The following is an 11,176-nucleotide window of genomic DNA, read 5'->3' as shown; positions in this document are numbered from 1 at the left end:
TAGCTTAAGCGTATTTCCAGCTAGTTCGTACATCTTAAATTAACCCATTTCTATTATTTTATATTTTACCACTAGGCTCGTGGTTTACCAGCAAGGTTCCAGTGCTCTTGTTTCCTACAGTGGCTACGTGGGGTCTCTTCAACTCCGCCTCCTCTCTCTAGTTATCTTTCCCAGCCTGACTATATTCTGTTAAGCCATTGGCTGAAAACAACTTCTTTATTAACCAATGACAATAAAACATATCCGCAGCGTACATCACCTCCCACATCAGGTGCCCATAGGTCAAGCCTCTCTTCTGTGTGATCTGGTTCATGTGGCACCTGTGGCACCCTCCCCCAGGACACATGCCAATGCCTGTGGCTGTGCTTGTTTAGTAGCTGAGCTACTTCCAAGGCCACTTCCATACGGCCTCCATTCTCTGAGCTGCTTTCTTTGAGTTCCCGCTAGCTCATCCAGCATCGCTGAGAGTAGGCAAGGAAAGGCCACTGGAGAAGTCTTTCTTGGACTTAATGTTGCTACGCCAGGAAAGGTAATACTAGAGAGTGTTTCCTAGCAGATTCACTGAGCAAACCTAAGCAGCCTGCTAATCTACCCCAGAAGGGATATTTGGACCAGTCAGCCTTGTCTCTACTGCCAATCCCAGTAAGGTGTGTGTTTTGGACTTAGCACAGTCTTACTGCCAGTCATGCTAGCCGCTCACAGGGCATGTAAACATTGATGTTATATATTTGCTGGATGCTGATTCATACTGTGAAGAACATGACACATGATAAGCCTTTGACTGAGGAGGGTAAACTGTCCTGCTAATTAGGAGTCCTGGGACTTTCTCTGTTGCTCTCCTGTCAAACACAAGCAGACATACAGCACAAAACATACAGCTAAGGTCACTTCGTGAATGTGATAAAGTTAGACACATAGATCCAGTTTGCCAGAAGGATATGATGTCGGCCATCACCCCTCCCATTTAATATGAGTGAATATGGCTTCAGCTCCACTCCACCCTCCTGCATCCTAGAGAGGGTTCATTAAGGAACCAATCAAGGGATCCAACACCCAATCATACTTTAGTATTTTAAATTTAGTATTTTTGACAGCCTCCAACACAGAGTAATTCCTTTCCTTCAGTGTGAGGCTAAACCTTCTAACAAACTCTATGGCAAACTTTCTTATGAAGACTCCCCAAGTGTTGCCTCGGGGTACAGTAAGCTTGACTCTCTTAGATACTAGAATGCTCCTAAGGGTGCCTTACAGAGAACAGAATTAGAGGGGACGGGAGGAAAAGGCTTTGGGGATGAGGTATTTTTGTCCTGGGAATTGAAAGGTAAGGAGACAGCCATGTGAGACCAGGACGAACATTCGACGCTGAGTAGAAGATAGCTTTATTTTATAGCCAACACTTGCTTTCACACGCATCAACCCTGAACCCTGAACTTTGAGATTAAAGGGAAAACTTACCCTGTTTTCCTTTTCTTAGTCAAAAACACTCTTAGAAAAAAAAAAACAATAAAACCCAAACTAAAGAGGCAGAGAAGCCCAGCCTGGGAGACCTTTGCGGAGAGTGTATAATGTTGAGAAAGGTGTAAGTGCCTCCCACTCTCCCCCAGAATGCTGGGCATACCCGAACCTTAAGTTTCAACAAACAATTAGCAACAGAACCACCAAATATTTCTTCTAGAAGTACATTTATTAAAACTAAGATTAATAAAACATTTGGAAGAATATATTTTAGCTCATGGGTATGGGAATGTGTACATGAATTCAGGTACCCATGGAGGACAGAAGAGGATATTGGATCCCCTGGAGGTGGAGTTACATGTGACTGTGAGCCACCTGACATGGGCACTGGGAACAGAACTCAGGTCCTGCCGGGCGGTGGTGGCGCACGCCTTTAATTCCAGCACTCGGGAGGCAGAGGCAGGCGGATCTCTGTGAGTTCGAGGCCCGCCTGGACTACAAGAGCTAGTTCCAGGACAGGAACCAAAAAGCTACGGAGAAACCCTGTCTCAAAAAATCAAAAAAAAAAAAAAAAAAACAAAAAACCCCTCAGGTCCTGTGTAAGAACATCAGCACTTTAAACTACATAGCCGTCTCTCCAATCCTGTAAGTTAGACAGGATTAGAACATTTTTAGTAAGTGGAAACACAGGTCCTGCTTAATGATGAATCAGAAATAGACGTAACACAGACCTTGATCTACTATCCCCAGGAGAATACGAGGCACACCGAAGGGTATTGTGTGGAGATGCTCTGGCTCTGATGTGTTACCCATTGACCACCGATTGGTTCGGATGAGCTGGTTGGCCAGGCAGCTGTGGAGTGGAGAGGGGGGAAGCAACAGAGGAGAACAACCTTTGTGAAGGGAAAAATGAACAGCTATGTTTCCCACTGTAGACAGAGAGAGGAGCAGCCTTTGTGAAGGGCAAGTGTAACCTCCAAACACACTTCCAAGATCTATTTGCAGGAGAACGTGGCTAAGTTCTCAGGACCTAGGCACATCTGAATGAGGTGCTACGCATGGCAGGGTGCCTTTAAATAAAACACATAGAGCTGTGCTCAGGAAAGACATTTTACTAATTCTGTCATTTGAAGTCTTTGGGAGTGGGAGAAGATTCCATAGTGGACGTCTTCACACAGAGATACATACCTTGAATTTCTGATCGATTTATAATACATACTAGAAGAGAAAACACTCAGGAATTTAGCATAAGATTCTGATTGTGTGTAACATAGTGATCATGAGCTTGAATGGCCTCAGAACACTTATCCTCGAGTTCTCTATGCGTTAAGGAACGAATTTCTGTGGAATACACATGTGTACACACCATTAACTAGGAAATTACTCTTCTTGGTGTGAAATACATTTATAACTCCCTGGAATGAATGGTGTTCTGGAGATGAATATGGCTATACTTCACTGGTGAACTTTAGAACATTAGGCTTAGGCCTGGAAGTGACATGGTCAATAGTTCACAGATCCTGTAGTTGAACTCTAGAATCATATATCAGACACCACACTTCTGTTCCCTTTAACTCTCTCGAAGTCAGCAAACATCTCTGGAACCATTGCTTTGTGTGTATTCCATGCATACATGCACACAGAGAAGCCAGGCCAACATTGTATCTTCTTTGGTAACTCTCCACTTTATTTTCCTTTTCTTTTTCTCTTCCCCTTCTTCCTTCCTTCCTTCCTTCCTTCCTTCCTTCCTTCCTTCCTTCCTTCCTTCCTTCCTTCCTTCCTTTTTATTTTTTTCAAGAAAGGGTTTCTCTGTAGCTTTGGAGTCCACCCTGGAACTTACTCTATGGACCAGGCTGACCTCGAACTCACAGACATCTGCCTGCCTCTGCCTCCCGAGTGCTGGGATTAAAGGCGTGCGCCACCACCGCCCGGCTCACTTTATTTTCTAAGGCAGGGTTTTTCACTGAGCCTGGACATTGTTCATTTGAGATTTAGCCAGTTTAGTTAGTCAGCTTGCCACATGGATCCCGTCTCTGCCTCTTGAGTCCTGGGATTAAAGGTAGGTCACTATGCCAGCCAGCTTCTAAATGGGTTCTGGTGACTTAAACTCTGGTCCTTACATTTATATGGCAAGTAATTGATCCACTGAGCTGCCTCCCTAGCTCTAACTTAATTTTACAGCAACTGTTTACACAGCTGTCAGCTAATCTGCCCAGACCACAGTGTTCTTTATGGTGACACGATACTAAAAGGTTTTCTTCCTTCCTCAAGATAATACCGACTCTGTTTCCTCAACTATTTTACTGAAAGCTTCTATACAAAATTATAGTTTACTATCCAGCACTTGAGTCTCTGTGCTTTTATCATGTTTCTCAGCTGCAGTTGGCCTGGCACAGACAGAAGCAGCATCTCTTACAGTTTCTGACTGGGGTCTGCTGTACACTGATTTCACACAGAAAATGGATCATTAAGCAGGTATGTTTATTTTATTTTTAAATATTTATTTATTTATTATGCATACAATATTCTGTCTGTGTGTATGTCTGCAGGCCAGAAGAGGGCACCAGATCTCTTTACAGATGGTTGTGAGCCACCATGTGGTTGCTGGGAATTGAACTCAGGACCTTTGGAAGAGCAGGCAATGCTCTTAACCACTGAGCCATCTCTCCAGCCCCAGGTATGTTTATTATATGTAGTGATGTAGTCTCTTCATGTTTTGTTCTAAAAACACTTACTTTATGTGTGTGATGTTGATATTCCAGCCAAGGGCTTACATATTTTAATCAAAGCTTTGTAGCTGAACTACACCCTCAGCTCATGGTTTTTTTAAAACATGTTAAGAAATATTTCCCTTAATATTTTAGCAATAAATAATATCACTAAATATCAATGGTTTTTTTTTGGGAACATTTTTCTGAATAGACTTTTTTTTATTGAGAATAAGAAAAAAAAAGTTTCTGCCTCCTCCCAGCCTCCCATTTCCCTCCCCCTCCCCCCTCTTTTCTCCCCCTCCCCCCACTCCTCTCCCCTTCCCTCTCCTATCCAAAGAGCAGTCATGGTTCCCTGCCCTGTGGAAAGTCCAAGGTCCTCCCCCCTCCGTCCATGTCTAGGAAGGTGAACATCCAAACTGGATAGGCTCCCACAAAGCCAGAACATGAAGTAGGATCAAAACCCCTTGCCATTGACCTTGGCTTCTCATCAGTCCTCTTTGTTCGCCATGATGAGAGAGTCCGGTTTTATCCCATGCTGTTTCAGTCACAGTCCAGCTGGCTTTGGTGAACTCCCAATAGATCAGCCCCACTGTCTCAGTGGGTGGGTGCGCACCCCCCGTGGTCCTGACATCCTTGCTCGTGTTCTCCCTCCATCTGCTTCTCATTGGGACCTTGGGAGCTCAGTCCAGTGCTCCAGTGTGGGTCTCTGTCTCTATCTTTATCCATCACCAGATGAAGGTTCTATGGTGATATGAAAGTTTTTAAAAATAAATGTAGACACAATGAAAATTTGGGTTTATTTATGTGAAAAGATTGATCCACAAAAGAGAGTCATTGACAAGCATGCTAATTATGTCAATTTAGAGTTTTAAGCACTTTTTATCGATGGTCAGACCAAAAATGGGCTTGTGCCTCTGAAGAGTCTCGTGGTGCCCAGGCTCTGGGGTACAGAGTTTTAAAGGAAAAGCCCACAAAGACCACCACCATTTACGTCAAAGTCAGATGAGGGTCAGTATAACCTTAAAGGTTCATTCCCAGCAGAGCCTAGTAATTATTTTAGACACAACATGTCAATTTTTGACATATCTTTTTTAGTCATTTTAGTTTACTTTTATTATTTTGGTTAGTTCATCAGGACCATAGTCAAAGCCATGGAAACCTCAAATGTATTGTCAAGGCAGATGTACTTGTTGGGAGGGGAGTAGAGGACCGAAAACTGTCTAAGCAAACACACAAGATGACGCTGCCTTAATCATTCCATAAGCATCCTGCTCTTCCTGGCCTGGACAGCACCAGACTGCAGAGAGTTTTGTGAGCCCCCAAGAGGAAAATATTGAATTGGTTAGGGTGGAGAGCTCCTAGTTGGGAGTTAGTTAGCAGCCTCTAATTAGCCAAGTTTCGCAGCTGGTAGTTTCTGATTAGTTAAGCTTCAGTTTACATTGAGTTGGGGTTCAGTTTGCTCGTAAAGGAACAAGAGGCCCTGGAACTGTGCTAGATGGGTTCATGTTAACTTGATCCAAGCGAAAGTCATCTGAGAGGAGGGAACTTCAACTAGGAAAATATTTCCATAAAATGAGGTTGTAAGCAGACCTGTAAGGTATTTTCCTTAATTAATGATTGAAGCAGAAAGGCTCAGCCCATTGTGGGTAGTGTCATCCCTGGCCTGATGGTCCTGGATTCTATAAGAAAGCAAGTTGAGCAAGCCATGTGGTGAAAGCCAATAAGAAGCATTCCTCCATGGCCTCTGCATCAGCCCCTGCCTCCAGATTCTGCCTGTTTGAGTTCCTGTCCTGACTTCCTTCGGTGATGAACAGCAATGTGGAAGTGTAAGGCAAAACCAAAAACCTAAAAAATAAAACAAACAAAAAAACTCCAACCCTAACTAAGACAGGTTGGCACCAGGATAGTGGGGTATTGCTGTGATAGAGCTGACCATGGTTTGTGGAGGGTTAAGGAAGGACTTTGGAACTTTGCACTAGAAGAACCATTGAGTGTTGAGACCTCGGTGGGTTGTTCTGTAGGAGCTTGGAAGATAAGGACATTGAGAGCAGTGTGGATGATAAGAGGCTCAGCTTGTAAAATTCCAGAGGGACGCAAAGGCTTCCAGGCAATTTGTGTGAGAATCTGCCATGTTTGGTCGGCTGGGGCTGAAGAGTCACCCGCTGGTTAACAAGAGGCTGACACCATTGAAGTGAAACCTTTGAGTTACTGGGACAATTGATGCTCTTAGCTGGAGTGGAGAAATTAGCGGCGATTAAGAATAGATCAGATTCAGCTAAGGGAGCTGGCATGAAACCAATCTAGGCCCTCTGCATCTGGGTGACAATTGTGAAGCTTTGTCTTTTGTGGGACCTGAACCTGATGCATGAGCTGGCTCTTTGGATCCTATTCCCTATGGTGGGATGCCTTGTCCAGCCTTGATGCAGTCTTGGGGAGGAGCTTGGTCCTGCCTCAGCTTGATATGCCATGCTTTGTTGATTCTCATGGGAGGTCTTACTCCATCTAAGTGGAGATGGAGGAGAAGTGGATGAGGGGAAATGGGGGAAGTGAGGAGAGGGGGGTGGGAAGAGAGAAGGGAGGAAAAACTGTGGTTAGTATGTAAATAGTTTTTTGTTTGTTTGTTTGTTTGTTTGTTTTTGTTTTTTTGAGACACAGTTTCTCTGTAGCTTTTGGAGCCTGTCCTGGAACTAGCTAGCTCTTGTAGACCAGGCTGGCCTCAAACTCACAGAGATCTACCCACAGTGCTGGGATTGAAGGCATGTGCCCCATGGCCCGGCTCTAGTATGTAAATAGTTTTAAGTAATAATAATAAATAAAAAATATAAAAAGAATAGATCAGATCATTGTGGTGAAATCTTTGGTGAAGGCTGTACCTTGTGCTGGCAGCTGAACTTGGTAGTGTAAGAGTTACTCAGCTGGTGCTGATTTTGAAGGCACGAAGGGGTATTGGATAGCAGCTGAAGCTTGTACACTGTGTGCAGGGCTGGAGTCCCTGAAGGAGTTTAGGAAAGACTGTTAGTGAAAGAACAGCCCAGTCGCAGCAAAGGGATCCAGCAATTTTGAGCACCAAGAACAGCAGCGGTGGGGGAGCAGAGCCAGCCAGGGCCTAAAAGACAGATTGTGTGTGCTGCAGAGGGTGGAGCCAGCGAGGTGACTCAAGCCCCTTGAAGGACCCTAAACGATCATGAGTGGATGCCAGATAGCTGGACATTGAGTAATTTACACTGTTGGAGTTTGGGTTTGCTTTGCTCAGATTGTGACTGTGCCCTGGTTCCTCCCTCTTGAAGAAAGAATTGATTTTTTTAATTTTATAGGAGTCACTTATGAAAGACTTTGGATTTTAAAAGATATCGGCCATTTTAAAGAGCTTTAGCTTTTAATGTGTTTGAATTTGTTAAGACTGCAGGATTTTTGAAAGTTATGTACATTTTTAGTGTGAGATCTTGGGAATGAACATGAAAGGGGAGATTTTGGTTTAATGGTGGGTGATGTGTTTGTGTGTCAAGTTGACAAGGGGTCAGTAGTGCTGGATAGTTTCATGGATTTATGAAAATTTAAGAACATTTTCTTAATTAGTGATTGGTATGGGAAGGTCCAACACACTGTGCATGGTGCCATCCCTGGGAATGAATGCTCTGGGTTTTATAAGAAAGTGGGCAGAGCAAGCCATGAAGAGCAAGCCAGTAAGCAGCACCCCTCCGTGTCCTCTACATCAGCTCCTGTCTCCAGGTTCTGCACTCTGTAAGTTCCTGTCCTGATTTCCTTCAATGATGAACAGTGATGTGAAAATGGAAGCCAATAAACCCTTTCCTCCCCAAGGTGCTTTGATCCTGGTCCTCAGAGCCATAGTGATCCTAACTAAGATGACAACCATCTAAGCCTGATGACCTCCCAATGAAATATTATTATTATTATAAGGACAAAAGTTACCTGTTATTATTATATATCCTAAAGCAGCCTGTGAAACTCTAGACTCCTAGATCAATAGTTCTCAACCTGTGGGTTGTGAACCCTCGGTGGTTGAACAACTCTTTCACAGGGGTTATCTAAGACTATTAGAAAACACAGATATTTACTTTATGAACCACAACAGAAGCAAACTTGCAGTTATGAAGTAGCAATGAAAATCATTTTATGCTTGGGGTCACCACAACATGAGGAACTGTATTAAAAGGTTGCGGCATTAGGAGGTTGAGAACACTGGACTAGATGAAGACTCTAAAATAAGTTAGAACGTGTAAGAATTGTATTAGAAAAAGTATCTGTGAAAATAAGGGAGAGGTCTAGAGAGGCCCAGAGAGGGAGGAGAGAGGGACAGAAGCAGAGAAAGAGAGAATAGACACAGGCATGACAAATGGATACAGATGACAGTAATTTATAAGGAGTAAACAAAACAGATGAAAGCTATGTGAACTCTCAGGGGACTTCAGCAAGGCCTAACCCCCAGTTACCCCATCAAAGAAGTCTCACCTGCCGCCGAAACAAGGTTGAACTTTCTTAGATGAGATGATACTATTGCTCTCTAGACTTTACTTTAAATAAAAGAGACATGGAAGGACTGGAGAGCTAGCTCAACAATTAATAGCATTTGCTCCCTTCCTTATGTTTTGGAATGGTAATGTATATACTGTGCCATTGTATGCTGAAAATACATGATGTGGTTTTTGATTTTAAGTGGTTAAAGTTAACAGATTGCCGTGAGTCTTAGAAGAGACTTTGGACTTTAAACAGTGTTGAGGCTGTAATAGACTATGAGAACTTTTGAAGTTAGATTGAATGCATTTTCACATTATGGTATGACTATAAGCCCATGGGATTAGTGGAGTGTGGCAGTTTGATTACGAATAGCCTCTTACAGTCCCATATGTTTGAATGCTTGTAGTCGTCAGGGTGTAACACTACTTGAGAAGGATTAGGAGGTGTGGCCTTGCTGGAGGACGTGTGTCTGGGGCCACTGGGCTTTGATGTAAAAGCCCAAGCCAGGTCTAGTTGTTCTTTCCTTCTGCCACCTGCAGATCAGGATGTAGAACTCTCAGCTACTTCTCCAGCACCAAGTCTGCCTGTGAACTGCCAAGCGAGCTGCCATGACAACGATACACTAAACCTCAGAAACTTTTTGATGCCAAGAAGGCTTTGTCCTTCTGTGATCTCAGCTCTTCTTCTTCTTTTTAAGACGGTATATGATTTTTCTTAAGTAAAAAGCTTCAAGCTACTTCTTCTATCACTGTTAGACTCCAAAGTTCTTCCTGCAGAGACATTCAGCTGTAGCCAGTCATTGTCTTTGTCTGACTAGGTAGGTGGTAGTCCTGTGGGCGTTGGCCATGTGCATTCTGGGACTTCTGCATTGTCATCTTAACCACATGGCTATCAACTTATCTTTAAACAGATCACCTTTCTTTTAGTCTAGTCATATCTTGGTTCAACTTCCTTTAAGTGCCTATTGTGTAAAATAATAGAATTTGTTTTTCTGAAAGCACAGGGTTCTTCCAATAGATTAAATAAGCAGATGAAGTGGTTGTAGCTGAAGCTGTGGGAGATAAACTAGAGGGGTAGCTAGGAATAGACCTTGTGAGTTAAGGTGTTCAAACATGGTCATGTAAGGCAGACATAGCAAAGGATCTCCAGGTGAGAAAGTCATGATCATGACAACATTTTGGATGATTACTCTAAGCAGAAGTGAGCGGGATTACTTAAAGGAGGTCCAGATGGCAGCAGATGCTAGGAAGGTAGATTATGAGTCAGCATGAGTCATGCTAGTGACTAAGAGTCATCAGAACTTGTCACCTGGTTATAGAGGTGAGAAAAGAAACCATAGGAATGTGGTATCCCTCAACTTTCAAGTTTAAACATTGCTTAAGGTTTTGAGGGTGGCCAAGCATTGAATTGGAGAGGTAAGAAGACTAAGATTGGGAGTGAGCTTCTCAGCGTGGCTTGCTATGGGAGAGGATCTAATCATTTGAGTGAGTGGGTGCAGAATCAGCGGGCACAAGCCTACAGTTCTTGCTGTGTCCAGCATTGGTTAGAGAGCCGCCCAAGCGTCCGCTTAGGCTTGTGCTCAAGGTTCACGGTAGCTGATTATTTACAGGCCCCCAGCACAGTCTTCAGAAGGGGGTTGTTGGCGACATTTACTACTTTTGTAACTCTTTCCCTTTCTTCTCAAAATGCTGTCTGTGTATTCCGGTTTAATAGCTTATTTTGGAGTTCTTTGTGTTGGTCACATGCTTAATCAAGTCTGAAAAATGGGGAAGGTTTTGTTTGACCGTTTTGCATTTTCCTGTTCCCTTTGGCACAAAGGGTCATTTTTATTTACAATCTGAGTTCAAGAAGACTTAAAGATTACACCTGTCAGGAAGTGGGAACTGATAGGGAGTCTGGTATAACATGTAGATGAACTGGGTTGCTTGGATGACACTCTGACNATATATATATATATATATTTAAAAAAATATTTATTATGTATAGAATATGTACACCTTTATGCCAGAAGAGGGCACCAGATCTCATTGCAGCCATTATGTGGTTGCTGGGAATGGAACTCAGGACCTCTGGAAGAGTAGCCAGGGCACAGTGTGCTTAACCTGTGAGCCACTTCTCTAGCCCAACATGCTATATTTTATTTAGAAGGTCAAGACTAATTATTTTTTGCATGTGTGTGACACACACACACTGAAGATCTAGCTCAGCTGCTTTTTGCATACAAGGCAAATACTCTACCATTGAACTAACACCCCAATTCTCTATGTATTGGTTTTCAAGTACTTGAGGAGGTAGGGTCCCTATCAGGATTTCAGTGAGGCCCATCACTATTTGAACTAAAACATTCTAATTTGCATTCACACAACAGTTTGCTGAAGAAATGATTCCATGACTTTGTAAAGGGATTTAAGTTTGAAAAACACTACTTTATGCAATGGCTGTTATAAGACATAGTTATGAAGAGCTCCAGGGGAGTTCGGCGTAAAGTGGAAACTGTTTGAATGATAGCTAACCCCACAAGTCTTATGTTGATA

This window comes from Alexandromys fortis, unplaced genomic scaffold (assembly GCF_014885135.2).
Source record: "Alexandromys fortis isolate MF-2015 unplaced genomic scaffold, M_Fortis_MF-2015_v1.1 scaffold_104, whole genome shotgun sequence".
NCBI classification, from domain to species: Eukaryota; Metazoa; Chordata; class Mammalia; order Rodentia; family Cricetidae; genus Alexandromys; species Alexandromys fortis.
The sequence above is the reverse complement of the archived record's forward strand: the minus strand, read 5'-3'. Positions refer to the sequence as shown.